This window comes from Lynx canadensis, chromosome D1, assembly GCF_007474595.2.
Source record: "Lynx canadensis isolate LIC74 chromosome D1, mLynCan4.pri.v2, whole genome shotgun sequence".
NCBI lineage: Eukaryota > Metazoa > Chordata > Mammalia > Carnivora > Felidae > Lynx > Lynx canadensis.
Window position 1 is genome coordinate 100,274,131 of NC_044312.2, and position 19,386 is coordinate 100,293,516.

General features: G+C 45.6%; 1 protein-coding gene across 7 annotated transcripts in view; it reads left to right on the forward strand.

Moving 5' to 3' along the window:
* The window catches only part of PTPRJ (protein tyrosine phosphatase receptor type J), a 173,234-nt gene that overhangs the window by 90,236 nt on the left and 63,612 nt on the right, over positions 1 to 19,386 (forward strand). Inside the window, exon 1 of one of the 7 annotated variants that reach the window (XM_030333589.1) lies at positions 15,424 to 15,431. The exons of 5 other annotated variants lie outside the window; for them this stretch is intronic. The gene's annotated coding sequence lies outside the window, so the exon portion shown is untranslated. Of the gene's footprint in view, positions 1 to 15,423; positions 15,432 to 19,386 lie in introns of those variants that run through there. One more of the 7 variants, XM_030333591.1, reaches the window with a different exon arrangement.

Genomic DNA, 19,386 nt, shown 5'->3' on the forward strand with positions numbered 1-19,386 from the left:
CCCATGTTATGCACACAGCTCGGGCACTTCCCTTTCCTGGGGGACCTGCCTCCCTCTTGGAGTCCCAAGATGACTGGCAAGCATTTTCTTTCTCATCTGGGGCGACGAGAGGTGGCCTTTTAACGGACATACCACAGCGTAGCAAGCACGCAGAAATTCTCATGACATGTCAGATTGAAAGACCGAAGAACATCCCATGCTTCGTCTTGAAGCCTTATAATAACTGACATAAATTATCTGTGGGAATGGAATGGCCCTGGCCTAAGCCGAGCTGTACCGGGCTCTCCTAGTGACAGTTTAGTGACTCCATATGTTCACAGATGAAGGGAGCATGGCAGCTTGGCACATGGCCCCAAATGTCTCTGGCTTGGTGCCATAGGCTTATCCTACAGACCTGGGCAGAGTGATGTGTGAAGAATGCCCACCTTTGTTCTTGGCCCCCCAAGAGGCCCTCTGTAGGTAGCGGTCGTCACTGCTGGGATTCCAGCGTTCCTGGTCCTGAAGGCTTCTCTCTCTGCATGTTATTTGAGTGTCTTCTTCTTAAGTCTCTTATGTCCTGCAGGTTGGATGAATTCGATGCCCGTGGTAGGCCCATCTGTGCACAAGGGCGGGAGTCACATGTGGCTTCTATACATGTGGCTTCTGTACCAATCGCATGTGCTTGGCTTTGCTTTGGGCGATCTGAGCAAAAATGCAGGTTCCATCCTGATGTGTCGTATTACGAAAATTTATGTTGTACTGGCTTCAGCCAAGTCAGCTGACATGCTTTGCTTTAGGAACTCTGTGTAGAGCTTGTCGTCTATTTTATTCAGGTAACACGCCGTATCTCTTCATGTTAGAGACGCACTGTTTGTCATCCATAGTCAGTGTGTCAGGCAGCCGGGGTCTGTCTGCTCTGTGTGAGAGCCACTCTGAATGGTTTTATTTTGGCTGTTATTCATGCCCAAATGTCCTAGGAGACACTTTTTAATTGTAAAAGGAAGCCATGCCCCGTGTGGAAATTATGGCAAGTACAGGAACATGTTTAAAAACAAAACAAAACGAAACAAAACAAAAACCCAAAACGTTGCCTATAATCGACTACTGGAGGAGACCATCGTTAAGGGTTTGATGTGTGTTTTTTCAGTATTGTCTTAAATGCCTTAAGATTTGGTGAATGTCATACTGTACGTGTGTGGATGACTAAATGGAGATGATGCGTTCAATTTAAAGGGCTGTTGTGAGCGTTTAATGAGGAAACAAATGTGAAATGAGAGGGATTTTTGTGGAGGGTATAGAGCAGGGCTTGGCCCTGTCACATCCTACTTCTAGGGCCCTGTATTGCTGTACTAGCCATTGAAGTATGGTGCCTTTGTTTCACCATCTGTAAAATGGGGCTAATTATAGTATATCCCTATATGAGGTCTTTGGAGCTGCATTATAGCCAGCTCACAATAAATATTGGCTGTTCTTATTCAAGACAAACATGGGAAAACACATTTCTTTTTACAAAATTTTTTTCACGTTTATTTATTTTTGAGACAGAGAGAGACACAGCACGAACAGGGGAGGGTCAGAGAGAGAGGGAGACACAGAATCCGAAACAGGCTCCAGGCTCTGAGCCATCAGCACAGAGCCCGACGCGGGCTCGAACTCACGGACTGCGAGATCACGACCTGAGCCGAAGTCGGACACGTAACCGACTGAGCCACCCAGGCGCCCTGGGGAAAACACATTTTTAAACAAAGCAGGTGTTCAGTCTCCTCTCCCAACTCCCTAGTCTTAGTGGGTCAAGGAAACTCTCGTTAATTTACAGCCTGTTGAATGGCAGGTAGGAGCAGTTCTCGAGGGTCGGCGCAGCATACGTTGTCTTTGTATCCCATGTGACATGTGACCCCTGCCACCTGGTTTGTCTTCAGCTAATGAACAAATGTCCAGATGACCTGGATCTCCCCTCCTTCCTCACACACATTTTTCTCTCCTACATCCACTTGTTACCCACCCCTGGACTTCCCATCCGGTTTAATGAAGTGCCTGCACCCTAGAGCTGTCCCCGCTGCCTGCCTTGGCTCTGCGTGGCTGTGGGCTTGTGGCTGGTGCTTTGTATTTTTGAATCATTCGGGCCGAGTCTTCATCCTGCTAGTATGTTCCCCTCATGACGCCCAGCCCACCCAACTCTAGAGGGTGAGTGTCTCCGGTAGAGGTGAAGTGGTTCCTAAACCAAAGGCTGTTTATCAGACCACAGTCCAAAGAGTGACACTCAGTGATCCACGGGGGCATTTCCTGTTTGCCTTGGAGGGTTTCTTCAGTCTGCAATTAAGCAAAGTCCTCTTTGGTAAAAGGAGAGAGGGGACAGGCTTGTTGTGGACCAGTCAGGTGGGACTGGAGAAAATACCCTGGGGGGGGGGGGGCCCAGGCTAGGTGTCTGGTCTTGGGCAATTCACTTCCTATGTTTGGGCATCAACTTCCTGATTGTAAAATGGAGATAAGAGTATCCCTTATCTCCCTGGAGTGTTATTAGGATTCCTTACGTGTGGGAAAATGTTTCCTGGCATATAAGAAGACGTCAGTCAAAGGGCTGTGTTGTCATATCATTATTGTTAGTATAAATTTGCAGTTTTTTATTGCTTCCCCTTAAGGAGTTAAGTGTATGTGTGTTTAAAAGGTTAGGCTCCAAAACAGAACTTTGTACAGACCTTGGGGCTGGATGGGCCTTATTTATTTACCGGTGTGTGGTGACGGAGGGGCATGTTACAGGCCAGCTGTTCTCACCACCCTTCTCTTTCTAAAGGCAGGTCTTCTCTGGTCTCCCCTAAGGGTAACATGCGGTGGTGTTCACGTGACTCTCTTTTCCCTTTCTGCTCCAGATTCCACCTTTTTGTTCCTTCAGGTGATTGAAACATTTCTCAGAGATACCTGCTTCCTTAGGATTGCTACCGAGGCACGTCTAGGTGAGACATCCAGAGGAGGCCGGCTCTGAGAGCTCCCACTCTTTGCTCAGGGTTTATTTCACTCAGAGGATGGTGCGCCCTCCCCCAGCCACAAGAAAGGTCCAAGCTTGTTTGCTGGAGCCTGAGGTGGGCAGAGCCTGCTGAAGATCCGAGCAGGGCCCGAAGCATTGCTGGTCTGTGGAGCAGTGTTGAGTCTGTGAAGCTTGTAGGTTGTAAGCGTTGGCAGTCTACGTCGTTATTTCTGGACTCCCCCGGGTCCCGTTCAGAAGTGCAGGTGCTTCTGGGCATTGCTGTGGGATAGAGAGGTAGCAGCCAAACTGAGAAGGGTAGCTGCTTCCTTCTGAAAAGCTGTCTTAAATTTTTTTTTTAAATGTATTTAATGTTTTTATTTATTTTGAGAGGGAGAGAGAGAGATAGGGCGTGAGCAGGGGAGGGGCAGAGAGAGAGGGAGACACAGAATCCGAAGCAGGCTCCAGGCCCCGAGCTGTCAGCACAGAGCCCGATGTGGGGCTTGAACTCACGAGCTGCGAGACCATGCCCTGAGCCGAAGTCGGACGCTCAACTGACTGAGCCACCCAGGTGCCCCTGAAACGCTGTCTTAAAGATGTATTTTTGCAGACGGGAAGATTTTAATAGCATAATATTCCAAGAGTGGAGTCTGCGAAGAGCTGGTGTGTGCCATTTCACTGGATCTTTGCACAGTTCTGTGAGGTCAGGAGGCAGGAGTGTCATATTATGGACAAAAGAACAGAGGCCCAAACAAGGTGAGGTGACCCTGGGATGGAACAGGTGCTTTGATTCAGGACCAGGATGCAGGTCTCCCTACCCACGGGAATAGTCTCACTTGTCTTTTGGATGAGTCCTGAAGTGGGAGGTGGCTTCTGCCATGATCTGCTACCTGCAGCCTCCTCCACTGCCCGGCTGGGACTTTGTTAGGCAACTGCCCGTCTAACCAACCAGCTGATCACGCCAGCGGCCTCCACCCAGCTCCCGATTTCCCAGTCCTCTCCCTTTCTCTCCTGTTCTGTCCCCCACCTCCCTCCCTCTCCGTGGCCCCTCTCCCTTCCCTTTTTTTCCTCCGTCTCTCTCTGGAATTAGGGCTCTCAGTGCCTTCCTGCCCGCACCCTGGACTTAGGCCTGTGTTCCTGGCCTGGCTGTAGACCAGACCCCTTTCCCTCCCTAGTTAAGAAGGCACTTGAGGGGGCAAGTGTTGGCTGTTTGGTGCGAAGTTTGGATTTGCTCTGCTTCGATAAGAAGTCAACTATCCGCAAGCTTATTAGTTATACATTAAGGGCACTGTTTCTCACCACTGATGGTAACCTACCTTGTCAACTGAGAACCATTTTTCTAGAAGCTAATGATTAGCTAATTGAATAAAGCAAGTGGTTCTAAAGTGGATATGAACATACAAGGGCCGCTTTAAAGTGGTCTGCATTAAATGACAGAGCACATTTAGGAACTGGTGCACATCACTCAAGCATCTAGCCTACAGGCATGTATTAAACACCAACTATGTGCAAGGCACTCAGAGGGGGAACAAAGGAGCTGATGAAGTGTGTGTGTTTGTGTAATTTACGCTGTCGTGAGGGAACGAGGGCAAACCTCAGACACCCACAGGCTAGAATGCAGTGGGGCAATGGGCATAGTGGAGAGGACATTGCCAAGAACCAGGAGGTCTGGGTCTGTCTTCGGCCCTTGCTCCCAACCTTGGAGTGCCACCTCGGGCAAGTCACCTGACTTCTCTAGTTCTTTATGTTTGTTTATTTTTGAGAGATAGTGAGAGACAGAGCGTGAATGGGGGAGGGACAGAGAGAGAGGGAGACACAGAATCTGAAGCAGTCTCCGTCTCTGAGCTGTCAGCACAGAGACCGACACGGGGCTCGAACCCACGGACCATGAGACAATGACCTGAGCTGAAGTTGGACGCTTAACTGACTGAGCCACGCAGGCGCCCCCTCTAGTTCCTTATGTAACTGAAGCAGTGCCCAGCCATCTAGCGATCACCTGATAAATGTTAGCTGTTGTCATGGTCACTGATGATGCGGATAGTGCGTTGTGTTAGTGGCTTAAACATTTTTATCATGTTTGTGATGATATGTGAAGAATAGAGTTGTGCTCCCAGTGCAAGAATAAAGTATACACCTGTGAACCCACCACCCAGTTATTTCATCTACCTGTGTTCCCTTTTAAGCCCGGCATTTGCCTACTCCCCCCCCCCCCAACCAGATCACCACTGTCTTGAATTGTATTTATTGCTTATCAGCATTAAAAAAATCTTAAGAACATATCTGTGTAGATACTGAAGCAATCTCTTGTTTAGTTTTGCTTATTACGGAGTGTCTCACACGGTTTTCTGTGACTTGCTGTTCTCTCTCAGTCTTGTCTTCCTAATCTTCATATCATGTGTTGCTGCAGTGAATTCAGTTGTAAAGGCGTAAAGTGTTATTTGATATGTTACATTGCAGCTTCCTGATCCATTCTTCTGAGTGGTTGATATTTGGCTTTTCCCACTTTTTTTGGCTGTTGCACACGATGTTGCTGTGACCATTTCTGTGCGTGTCTCCTGGTTCGCACGCAGTGAGGGTTTCCGTGTGGCTCGTTCTCATGAGTGGGATTGCTGTGATGAAGTTTTAACTTCACAGGATTGCCAGATTGCTTTCTGGAGTGATTGTGCCCAGTTTCCCACCCCTTCAGCACTGTGTAAGAGTTCCTGTCGATCCATGGGTTCTCCATCACTTGATGCTATCAGAGTTAAGTTTTGGAAATCCATATTTTTGTGGCTTTCATCTGAGCAGTTATTTTTATCTCTGGTGGTCACTTGTATTTCTTTTGTGAAATGTTGTTCAGGTCATTTGGTCGTTTTTTTCTGTTGGATTATTTGCTTTATCTTATTGATTTTTTTCAAGCTCTTTATATGTATATGTATATATGTATAATTTTTTGGCAAGCTTTTTATATTCTGAGGTTAATTCTCTGTTGGCTGTATGCATTGCTTCTTCTCTCTGCTTGTGGCCTGACTTCTCTTTCTTTTTTTTTTTTAATTTTTTTTAATGTTTTTATTTATTTTTGAGAGAAAGAGAGCATGAGTGGGGGAGGGGCAGAGAGAGAGGAAGACACAGAATCTGAAACAGGCTCCAGGCTCTGAGCTGTCAGCACAGAGCCCGATGCGGGGCTCGAACTCACAGACTGTGAGACCTGAGCTGAAGTTGGACACCCAACCAAGTGAGCCACCCAGGTGCCCCCTGACTTCTCTTTCTTTTTAAAAAAATTTTTTTTAATGTTTTTATTTATTTTTGAGACAGAGACAGAGCATGAGCAGGGGAGGGGCAGAGAGAGAGGGAGACACAGAACCCAAAGCAGGCTCCAGGCTCTGAGCTGTCAGCACAGAGCCTGACGCGGGGCTTGAACTCACAGTGAGATCATGACCTGAGCTGAAGTCGGACGCTTAACCGACTGAGCCACCCAGGTGCTCCCCCCCCCCCCCCCCCCCCCGACTTCTCTTTCTTTAAGGTATCTTTTGAGGAACTGGGGTTCTTAGTTTTGAAGGGGGTCAAATTTATCGGTCACTTTTTTTATGGTTATGCATTTGGGTTTTGCATAAGTTATGGAGATACTCCCTTCTATTTTATTCTGAAAGGTTCAGGGTACTGCCTTTCACATTTATGCCTTTTATTTGTTTAGAAGTGATTTAGGTTTATGGTTTGACGATCGCGGTCTGGTTTCACAGTCTCCACATGGATACCGCACTTTCCTGTTAACGCAGTTTGATGAATTCTTCCCTCTGCTGCTCATGGTTCTGTGCCGCGGGAGCTTATAGCAGGGTTCCAGGGGTGAGGAGGTTTCTGTCTGGGTTCTGGGTTCATTTTCATTGGTCACTTTGTTCCCGTACTAGCACCACACTATGTTAGTTACTATTAGCATTATAATAAGTTGTTATAGGTGGCAGAAGAAATGACTCTACCAGATTCTTCAGGAGGAGGTCCTGGCACTTCCTGGCTTTCTGCCATTTAAGTCTTAGGATCACCTTTCTGGAAAAAACCCAACCTCATTTGAATTTTGGTTAGGATTGCGTTGAATCTGTAATCAACTTGCCAAGAATTAACATGTTTCCATATTGAGTTTTCTAGTCCAGGGACGTGGTATATCTCTTATAAGTCTTTTATTTATTTATTTTATTTTATTATTATGGCTTTTAAAAGTTGTTTATTTATTTATATTTGAGACAGAGAGAGTGTGTCTAAGTGGCAGAGAGAGAGAGAATCCCAAGCAGGCTCTGCTGTCAGCACAGAACCTGATGTGGGGCTCAAACCCATGCACCGTGAGATCATGACCTGATCCGAAATCCGGAGTCGGATGCTTAACCACCTGAACTACCCAGGTGCCTCTCTTCTAAGTGTTTTTTTTTTTTTTTAATGTTTACTTATTTTTGAGAGAGAGAGAGACACAGAGTGTGAGCGGGGGAGGGACAGAGAGAGAGAGGGAGACATAGAATCCGAAGCAGGCTCCAGGCTCCGAGCTGCCAGCACGTCGCTCGAACTCACGGACTGCGAGATCATGACCTGAGCTGAAGTCGGACGCTTAACCGACTGAGCCACCCAGGCGCCCCTGTCTGATTATTTCTAAGAATGTGTCTGTGGATTAACATTTTTTTTCTATACAGCCAATTTTGTCACCTCATTTTCTGTAAGTAGATAGTTTTACTTCCTTCTTTCTAATTCCCAGTATTTCCTTTTCTTGTCTGCTATGTAAACAGAAGTGGTGCCTGAGCATGCTTGTCTTGGTCTTGATTCTTCCCCCACCCCCCACCTCTCCAGTTTTATTAAGGTTTAGTTGACAAATAATATCTTGGTCTTGATTTTAGAGGGAGTCCTCCCCAGTTTCACTGGGGTTCAGAATGCTGCCTGCTATTTGGTAGATTGCCATTATCGGGTTAAGGAAGTTCCTTTCTAGTCCGAATTTGCTAAGAATTTTTCATGTGCGAGTGTTGAATATTACCAACCCCCTCATCTGACCTTGTGTTTTTCCCCCCTTTAATCTGATACTATAATAATGACATATATTTTCTATCTCTAAGCCATTCTTGCATTTCCTGGATAAGTCAACTTGGTCATGATACTGTCGTTTTTATATGTTGCTGGGTTCATCTTTACTAATATTCTGTTTAGAATTTTTTCATCTAAGAAGTGTATCAGGTTGGCCTGTAACTTTTCTTCCTCATTGGTCCTTGTCTGTCTTAGTGTCAGTATATTGGTTTCATAGAATAAGGGAGCATCGCCCCTCCCCAACTCATTTAAAAATTTTTTTTTAATGTTCATTTTTGAAAGACAGAGAGGGACAGAGCACAGGCAGGGGTGGGGTAGAGAGAGAGGGGGACACAGATTCTGAAGCAGGCTTCAGGCTCTGAGCTGTCAGCACAGAGCCCGATGCAGGACTTGAACTCACGAACCGTGAGATCATGACCTGAGCCAAAGTCTTACACTTAACTGACTGAACCACCCAGGGGCCCCTGAAGATGTATGTTTACTTAAATGATTGTTCTTCCTAGGTTTTACTTGTCAAATGTCAGCCCTGATCATTTGGTTTTACTGAAACAACATTATGACCACAACCAAAAAACCTCAGTAATTCCAGAGGTGCTTAAGTCCCCAGTAAACAGGGATCAGGCCTGATTTTTCTTTAAAGGGAGTAACTTTGACCACTTTAAAATTTTTTTTTTTTTCAACGTTTATTTATTTTCGGGACAGAGAGAGACAGAGCATGAACAGGGGAGGGGCAGAGAGAGAGGGAGACACAGAATCGGAAACAGGCTCCAGGCTCTGAGCCATCAGCCCAGAGCCCGACGTGGGGCTCGAACTCACGGACCGCGAGATCGTGACCTGGCTGAAGTCGGACGCTTAACCGACTGCGCCACCCAGGCGCCCCTGACCACTTTTAGTCTAGATATATGCAAACTTTTCTGTAAAGAGCCAGATAACAGTTCAGCCTTTGTAATCTCAATATGGTCTCTCTCACACATTCTTTGATTTTGTTGTTTGTAGGACCCTTTAAATTTTTTTTTAATGTTTATTAAGTTTTGAGACAGAGAGAGAGAGAGTGAACAGGGGAGGAGCAGAGAGAGAGGAAGGGAGCAGGGAGGCAGAATCAGAAGCAGGCTCCAGGCTCCGACCTGTCAGCACAGAGCCCGACGCGGGGCTTGAACTCAACAAACCGTGAGATCATGACCTGAGCCGAAGCTGGACGCTCAACCGACTGAGCCACCCAGGCGCCCCTCCCCTCCTCATTTTAATCCTTTAGTAGCTTTTGTGTAAAATTGTGTGTAGTTTATAGTGTGTAGTGTATAGCGAATAGTTTATCAAATGTTCCTCTGCCCCCGGAACTGTGTGAAGGTGTGAAGTGATAGGCGTTAACTAACCTAATTGTGGTAACCACCTTGTAATTCATATGTATATCGAAATCACCACCATACATCTTAAACCGTCAATTATATTTCCATAAAGCTGGGGGAAAAATTTAAAAAAAGTTTTAACACTGGAGGCTGCTACCCATGTGCTCTTTTTTATACTGCCAGCTTAACTTTTTTTTTTTTCTTTTAAATGATCCCTCAGGAATAAAACCCCTGCTGTCTGTTTCATTGTGACGAATTGTTAGACTTTCACCATTTACAGCTACACATCTATGTGAATCAGAATTTTATTGATTTTGTGCAACTGAACGGAACCCAGAAATCGTTGGGATATAACCCATGACTTCAGATTTTTTGTTTGCCCAGGTTGCTGTTTTGATAAAGTAGATGGGTACTCCATAATAAGTAAGTGGTATGAATTTGAACTTTCAAAATTAAGGCTTACTAATAATGTTATTCATCGTATCGGGCTTTCTTTGGGATTCACATGAGATTTGATTTGTCAAGAGGATTTTGCTGTTGTAAAATAATACAGAGGGGAGCCGCTGATGGCTAATGGCTCCTGCAGTTCTGACGATCCTTGATGAAGTGTTCTTTGATGATGTGTCGGGACAAATGGTGCAAACCTTTGACAGACGCACGGCCGTGCCTAGAGAGAGCCCAGCATTAACTGCTGACCTCGCCGTCCCAAGTGAGCAGGTGTTGAATGAGCTGAGCTCCCTCTCGCTCTTTCTTTCTCCCTGGTGGGTCGTTGGTTCCTGAGTAAGATAGATGCATGCAATAGAAGAGCTGTTAATAGCATTTACTCTGTCTTAATCCTTTTTAATCCCATTCATATTTCAGTGTCTGCAACTTGGCAGGCTGTCAGAAGCCACAGTACAAGAAGGGAAATTTCTCTTTGGACAGCGAGGAACAAGTAAAATTGTTTTCCTGATGTTTAATTTGTTAAAACATTTAAGAGTGGAATAGTCCCTCTTAGATCCCAAATAGTGTGCCACCAAAAGATTTTGCCAAAATGACCTTCCTGGAGCTTCTTCTTATCTTTCTTTTTTAAAAAAAATGGCAGTGAAGTCATTTTATCAAGTTTACCAACTTCCATAATAAGATATTCCTGGCATTTTAAGTTTACTGAATGGGGAAATAACTTTGACAGAGGCTGATGGCTGAAATCAAGTGTTGCAGGTCTGATGTCAAACCTGTTGGGAATTTGGACCATTCACTCTGTACCGATATGACCTTAGCCTCTACTTGGGCTTGTCTGCCCTACCTTCCTGATTGATAGGAACTGCCTATTTCCTTGCAGATCTGATACAAGGAATTTGGCAAATCCCAGTAAAATGCCAGGAGGACTGAGACCCCGATCTCTCTGGAGATCTGTTAAACCTGAGATTGAGTGGACTGGTTTGTGGTGTCTAGTGTGATGCAAGTGTGATTTGAAGTCCTTATGTAGCCGTCAAGGATGTTTTTGGGGTGCAGAAGTTCTTGGTGGCCCAGTGGCTCCCCACATGACCAGACGTGGGGTCAACTTCAGGGTAACAAGAGGACAGATGCACAAGAACACGGTGTCTTGGGCTTCCTGGCCTTCCTCTTCTGAGGGCCGGCCTTAATTGGGTGGAGATGGGTCTTGTCTGGAGGGGGAGCCCTTTCTGCCATTGGGCTCTTGCCCAGCCCTGGGGTGAGGGCTGGCCGAGGGGGGTCCACACCATTGTGGGAGAGAAGCCTGAGAGCTCCTTGAGGAACATTTGGGGTTTGAATCAGTTGTGTCTTTGAAAAAATTTACCCATTTTGGACTTGTCTGTGGAAGCAATTAGGGAGATCACAGGACCGTTTCTGATTCCTGATTCTGTACAGTGTCTATTCAGAAAAATAGAAAACAGTCAACTGGAACAGGGGATTATTTGAGCACACACAGAGTCCTGTTGTCTCAGAGGCATGCCCTCAGACAATTTGCCTTTTAGTGAAGTTTAAGCCCATGAAAGGAAATAAAAAGTGTTTTATTAGATGGCAAAGAAAGATGGACTGGACTTATGAGACTTTGAGAATTTTAGCTTTTTCTTTGTTAAGGCAAACTTAGGAAGAGAGTCACTCTTTATATAATGCAATTTATTTGTACAATGTGGTAATTATCGTTAATCGTTAAAATCATCTTCAATGGGGTAAAATACCCGTGTGTGTGTGTGTGTGTGTGTGTGTGTGTGTGTGTTGTGAGCCTTTTGTCCAAAGCCAAATGTTACTACTTCTGGAGATGAGTGTACCTTCAGGATATAACCCGCTAGCAATTATTAAGCACCAACTTTGTACAAGACCGTATGGAAGTTCTTGCTTGCCACCATCATGAGAGGTCAGGCCACATTGTTTTTCCGATGAATATGTGAATTGGTGGCTCACCTAGTCGGTGGTGAGATGGAGATTCGAACCCAAGTCTGACTCCCACATCCGTTCTTCCTCTTCTGCAAAATGCTGACTCATTCACTTCAGGTCTTGCTGGAACCCAGCCTGCATCACTGCAGCTTCCAGAATGTTTACATCCATCATGTCTTTTTAAGTGCTGAATTTTGTTTCCTGAAAGCACACAAGGAAGAGCAAGGCATCCATGAATGTAGCAAATAATGTGTTGTGTGAGCAGATGGTGCCAGTCAACGGGGAGGGGAAGGACTTACTAAACGCTGAGTGACAGAGTATTGGTCCTCCTGACCCTGGTATGGAAACATTTCAAATTGTCAGTCAGTGAGGAAAATCACTCTTAGCCTGAATTCCCACATCGGCTGGTGGGATTACTTCCTAGGATCTGTTGGATTGCTGGATTCATTGAAGGGAGGACCGGAAGAAGCTGCCAGAAATTTGTGGTGTTTCTGAGGGAAACCCTCCCTATGGCCCACCTTTTCCCAGCCCGGTTTGTTTGTTTGTTTGTTTTTAATTTATTATTATTTTTTTAATGTTTATTTTTGAAGGCGAAGGAGACAGAGTGTGAATGGGGGAAGGGCAGAGAGAGGGAGATATAGAATCCGAAGCAGGTGCCAGGCTCTGAGCTGTCAGCACAGAGCCCGATGCGGGGCTCGAACCCACGGACCACGAGATCATGACCTGTGCCGAAGTCGGACACTTAACCGACTGAGCTACCCAGGCGTACCTCCAAGTCTGGTTTTAGATCCATTACAACCCACTGGGCAAACTCCGCCTGGATTCCAGAAGACCGGGCCCCTCCCTTGTTTAAAGACCATTAAAGGATGTCTTCAGTTTATGTTGGGTTAAGTTTTCCTCAGACCAAACCAAGTAACTCCCAGCTCATTCCCCTCCAGTTGTTCAGGGCTTTCCAGGAGCTTATGGGTTGTGGCTATCTAGGCCAGAGGGGACTCATCTTCTCCTACTATCTCTTTAAAATGCCTTAATCCAGGGGCGCCTGGGTGGCGCAGTCGGTTAAGCGTCCGACTTCAGCCAGGTCACGATCTCGCGGTCCGTGGGTTCGAGCCCCACGTCAGGCTCTGGGCTGATGGCTCAGAGCCTGGAGCCTGTTTCCGATTCTGTGTCTCCCTCTCTCTCTGCCCCTCCCCTGTTCATGCTCTGTCTCTCTGTCCCAAAAATAAATAAACGTTGAAAAAAAAAATTAAAAAAAAAAAAAGCCTTAATCCAGTGGTTCTCACACTTTGGAGGGGATTTGAGTCACCTAGAGAACTGATAAGGAAGAGGCCCAAGCTGGTTGAAGTAGAATAGGGCTGGGCTTTTGTATTTTTTACCAACTTCCCCAGATGGCTCTGATATCTGCCAAAGTGTGAGAACCACTTCCGTGTGCTTTCTTGCCATTTTATTTGTTTCTTGGCTTGTATGTTCTCTTCCATTCTTTCTGGCTGTCCGGATGAAATTCAGTTCTCATGCCTAGACCTTGTCCCCACCCTCATCCTTTCTGCCTATCACACTGCTTACAATCCGGCTGTCCAGTGCTCAGCAAGCTCAGGCACTGTGCTAGGTGTGAGTTATAGAGTCCCCACCCCCATGGGGCTTCCAGCCAGTCAAGGAGACACATATAATCATGAGCCCCAAGAGGTGAGGCTGGGGGTTGAGCAGACCCACAGAGGACAGCTCTTGCCACGCTGGGAAGCAGAGTTAGGTGAAGGTGTCCTGGTGGAAGAATGAGCAGGAATTGGGAATTCCCAATCAGTTTGGAAAAGGAGGGAGCAAGATAACTCTCGCTTTCTAGGTAGTAAGACCAGCAGGAGGCAAGGTAGGAGATGGCTGCACAGCTTTTTACGAGAATTTGAGGTATGTCGATAATGTGGAGAAATGTACATGAAATGTGAGTTCTGCTTTTATGACTCACGGTTTCCTTACCGAAGGCATTGATTACATCTGTTGTTGAAAAAAAGGCGTGTATGTTGAAGAGCTCAGGAGAAAATAGAATAGAGAGGTAGAATGTACGAATTTGATATCTTCCCCGAATTAAATGGTTCCACCTAAGGAAACAAAGAAGAAAATCCACTGTTTATTTCTCTGTCTCCTTTGCTAATTTTTAAGCAATGTGAGACCAGGGAGCTTCTGTCTCTGTGTCCCTAGAATGTTAATGGGGCCTGGCATATAGAATGCAGTCAGTGAACATGGGGTGAACGAATGAGTTTCAGATCCAGCTACTTTGACAAATCACCTTACCTCTCTGGGCCCGTTTCCTTAACTCAAAATGGAGGCTGATTGCTATAGATAATCTCTAAGATTTTATCCTACCTTACAAGTGACCACATATATCCCAATTGCTTGCTCTTGAGGCCCTGAAGTTCACACACACCTGTTTGGCTTTACCTGTTCACGCTCAGGCCAGCTCTGTGTCCTGCCCTGGAGAACCAGTTAAAACCCACAATCAGCCACCACTGAGCGAGTATGTGTCAGGGAAGACAATATACTAGGCATGGGAGGATGTGAAGTGTGTGTCGCCCCCCCCCCCCCCTTACCTTAGGAGAGAGTTTATCATCTAGCTAGAGAGATGAGGTAAACACATAGAAAAATAAGTTGCCTTAAGCTGAGAGAGGGTCAGAATGCGAATGTACAGGGTAACCAGAAGAGCTACTCTGAGAAGCAGCTCTGTGGCCAGTGTGTGTGTGTGTGTGTGTGTGTGTGTGTGTGTGTTTTATATTTAAGATTTTTTATTTTTAAATAATCTCTACACCCAACATGGGGCTTGAACTCACAACCTCGAGATCAAGAGTCTCATGCTCTACTGACTGAGCCAGCCAGGCGCCCCTGTGGCCAATGTGTTTTGGCCTCCAGTCACCATTCTCTGTCACCAATGGGCCCATATTGCAAGTTATTTTCTCCCTTGAATACCCTGTATTCATTCAGAGACATTTTGTTCCTTCCTATGTCATATCAGCCAAAGACTTCCAATTGGAAATTCAGACTAGCATCGAGAGATCCTGTGTTCTTCACACTGAGCTGATTGAAGTCTAGCCAAAGACAAAGAAACAAGCAAAGAAACAATGGCAATTATGATAGAGTTATCCTCTCTTGAACATTTGTCTTGTGCCAGCCATTATTTCATTGAATTCTCCTAAGTGTTCGAGGAGAGAACTGTTGTAAATCCCTATTTTCAGATGAGAAGATGAAACTTTAGCTTCGTGTTCAAGGTAGTAATTGTTGGAACTGGGACACAGAACCAGACCCAGACCACAGGCTCATGTTCTGTCCTGCTGTAAGCCTGTGCCTGCGGCTCTGTCCAGGGTAAATACATGATTTAGGACAGTGGTCGGCAAACTACGGTCTCGTGGGCCAAATCCACCTACCACTTAGTTTTGGGTGGCCTGTGAGCTAAGAGTAGGTTTTACATTTTTAAATGGTTGAAAAAAATTCAAGAGAAGAATAATATTTTATGACAGGTGAAAATTGTATGAAACACAAATTTAATGCTTATAAATAAAGTTTGATTGGAACACAGCCATGGTCATTAGGTAACGCGTTGTCTGTGGCTGATTTGTTACTGCTATAGTAGTATGACCTGCAAAGCCTAAAATATATACTGTCTGGCCTTTTACAAAATGGCCTTTCACCGACATCTGATTTAGGGCATTCATTAGACTTTATGAGTTGTTGAAAATCACCTGTCACTTCCCATCTCTGTCTTTACAAGTCATGGACAGGCTCTGCTGGGCCAGCTCTCCCATAATCCAGTATTTTATGACTCAGAGTTTTCTTTTCATTGCCTGGATGTCAGATACAAGTGTCTACTTTGTGGCATCACTGACTTGATAATACCTGCCCCAGGTAATTGGCCAAGGTGCCATTTTATCAAAGATCAGTTTCTTGGAGAGGATGAAGGTATGGCTTTGCCTTGAAACCTTTTTTGGGGGTTGGTGATGGTTGTATTTAGCTTATTGTTAAAAGCTGACTGGAGAGGGGCACCTGGGCGGCTCAGTCGCTTGAGCGTCTGACTTTGGCTCAGGTCATGATCTCGCAATTCATGAGTTGAAGCCCTACATTGGGCTCCTTGCTGTCCGCACAGAGCCTGCTTCAGAAACTTTGCCCCCTTCCCCCTTCCACCCCTCCCCTGCTTGCATTCTCTCTCAAAAATAAATACAAACATTTAAAATAAAAAAGCTGATTGGAGGGGCGCCTGGGTGGCTCAGTCGGTTGAGCGACTGACTTCGGCTCAGGTCGTGATCTCACATACAGCTCGTGAGTTTGAGTCCCACGGTGGGCTCTGTGCTGACAGCTCAGAGCCTGGAGCCTGCTTCAGATTCTGTGTCTCCCTCTCTCTCCGCCCCTAACCCACTCGCATTCTGTCTCTGTCTCTCTCAAAAATAAATAAACATTAAAAAAAAATTAAAGAGAAAAAAGCTGATAGGGGAACAAAAAAACCATTGAAGTTTCCTGTGTTGTCTGGCTGTTTCAGTGATGTACTTTTTAATTAGAAGGCAATACTGTAGGCAGAAAAATCTGTGTAAGAACTGATCTGTCACCAGCACCTGTGAACTTTGAGGCCACCTTGAGACTGTTCTGGCACATGGGGAGAAGTAGGGCCTGAGTCCTGTGCCATCCACTAAACTGGGCCGACTCCACCCACAGTGTAGGGGAGTGGGGCTGATTGTGGGTTTGCAGAGAGCAAACCTGTGGCCTCAGTGCAGCTTTGGCTGGGGTGGGCAGGAGGGACCAAGAAGGCAGCCAGTCCGAGAATTGTAGCTCAAGTTCCTCTCATCACACGACAGAATCCAAGATGCCGGCTGGCCTGTCTCTGTTGTTCTTGCTTCGGTGTTAGCAGAAATATCTTCTGGTTCTGCTTTTTCTGTGCAAGCCAGCTTACCCCTCCCTGTGTGTCACCTCTCGGGCCCTCTGATCCCAGCTCCTGGGAGTGGTAGTAATTGGAATGATAGCTCACATTGCCTGTGCCCTCCCTGTAGGTGAAGTATTTGCTGTGGATTATGTCACTTCAAATTGGCCACGGTAAACAGCAAATACTGTTTGTACCATTTACTTTTTCATTTTTCATTTTGTAATTAATTAATTTAATTAATTTTTTTGTTAGAGAGAGAGAGAGAGAGAGAGAGAGAAAGAAAGAATGTGAGCCAGGGAGAGGGATAGAAGGAGAGAGTTTTTTTTGTTTTTGTTTTTGTTTTTTTTTTTTTTTAGGAGAGGAAGGGAGAGAGAGAGAAAGAGAGAGAGAGAACCCCAACCAGGCTCCACACTTAGTGTCAAGCCTGACGTGGGGTTCTATCCCACGACCCTGGGATCATGACCCTGAAATCAGGAGTCAGACGTTCAACCAACTCAACCTGAGCCGCCTAGGTGCCCTACCATTTACTTTTTTATTTGTGAAACTTATCAGACGTACACAAATGAACTCCCATATACCCATGGCTCAGGTTCAGTACTTATCAGTAGTTCACCCCACCCTTGCTTCTGGTGGGTGTGGTTATTATTGTCGCCAAAGGGGACGAGTGTCTCCCTCAGGTTCACGCAGTCAGTAGGGTTGGACTCCAGAAGCACGTCACTGTGCTGTCCCACCTCTCAAGGACTGACGTTTGTTGCTGTGTATAGAGGACCTACTAAGTGCCCTTCATTCTCCACATCAAACCTACAGAGTAGCTGGTAACTTACAGGTGAAAGAATTCAAGGAGTGTGGCCTTAAGGCTCCTTGGCTAAGATGTGGTGGTTGCCAGGCTTCACATCCGAACCTGATGCCATGTCCTGTTGATTTTTGACCACACCCAGTTCTCTCTCCCCCTCAATGCCACCATGCGGTGGGGGGATCAGTGGGGTGGTGGTTTGGCTCGTGGAAACCTCTGTTTGCAAAGCCTTGGAAGAACACAGAGTTACTTCAGTATGGTTCTGAGAGGGCGTGAAAAGCATCTGGGTCTGTGGAAATCACCACTGGCCCTGTGGCTTTTTGGCCAGAGTGAATAGGTCATGAAAGACCCCTTAGCTTTTCGTGGTCAGCTGAAGGCAAGGCTTGTGAAGGTGGAAGCTGGAACCTGGTGTCCTGATGTTTGGTCCTCTTCTAGGAGGAAGTGGGAGGGATGTGGGAGGCTGGGGAGTCAGGAAGGCGTAGATTATAGATACACCCAGCTGGGTGGGGTGAGGAAGGAAGGATTCCATGAGGAACTAGCCTGACCATCGCAAGCGCTTGGTGAGTGGTGGCTATTAGCTATTTTTGTCTACACCCTAAGGTGGATGGGCAGTGCAGGGAGGAATTGGTGGGAGTTTTGGAGTGGTTTTATTATTCAGATGTAAAAGTAGGAAATTAAAGTCTTTAATGAAGGATCAGAACTCTCCACCCTGGTTTTTGTGTCTTTTTGGAGGTGGTGGTGGCATTGGGAGGTAGGTTGAGCCGGGGTGAGCAGAGAATTTAGGGGCAGGCAAACTGGTGCATTTTACATTCACAACATGTACATAATTCACATCTGGCATTGGCCAGAGATCTCTTCCTGAGAGAGAAACTTACAAAGTAAACAGGTCTTTAATAATTGCAACCCATGAATTTTGCAAGATGCCCTTTGATCAATAGTTAGAAACTCACATGTTTTCAGGGGTAGTTGGGAAGGTAAATAAATGGAATGGGCCGAATAATGAAAAATCACACTGCTTCTTGATCTTTCATATGCTCACGTTTGATAGAAAAAAGCCACAGATTGGGTACCGTGTTGCTTGGCAACTAGTATTTGCCCTCAGCATTGAGGTGATGCTGGTTGGGAGTGTGGTGAATTCGTAGGACTTAACCCACCAAAAGGGGAAGCTGACACTCAGATCCAGTTAATTGCTTCAATGTGACCGGGTAAGAAAGCCAGATCTTATTATTATTTTTTTTTTTAGAAGCTAAAAATTAGGATTTAAAAAATGCCAGGACTCCTAATTTTCACACTTTGTACCTTCTATATATACAATTTTTATTTGTCGGTTATCAATAAAGTTGGAAAGCCCAATGGGGAAAAACAGAGCCGTGTTCTAAGGGACATAAATTAAACGAAACAAAACAGAACACTGTGGATTGAGTAAAACACGTCAGCGGGCTGGATTTGGACAATGACGCTCCCATTTAGGCCCTTCAGATGTATCATACAACGTGGAGAAGGGGTTCAGACAGGGGTTTGGAGCTTGCACTCTCACCTTCCCTTGAGATGAGGAGATGAACCCTTGCAAGGAGTCTACAGATTTGTGCTTTAGCCTCTGTGCTGGGTGATCTGAGTCCAGTTGCTGAACCATTCTGGGACTTACTTTCTCCCTTCGTAAAGTCAAAGTTTGAAAACGAGTGTTTTCAAACCGTGTTCCTTGAGTTCCATCAGGGGGTTCCGTAAGTGTTTCATTAAAATAAGATACCTTGAACTTTAAAATAAATACATAACAAAACATTGCTTCCATCCAAGTATACATATATGTACATATACATGTATATATTTAGATATGTGTGAAATGTGAGACTTTATACATGTAGTTCTTCAGAAGATTCCTCTCGAAATAATAGTTCTGCTGCTAAAAATACCCATGGAAACTTCTGGCCTGGGATTTCCTCAGCTCTGCCTCTCAAAGTTCACATAGCCTCACCAAAATAGCCCCTCTGGTTACTTTGTGTTCTGTGCAACT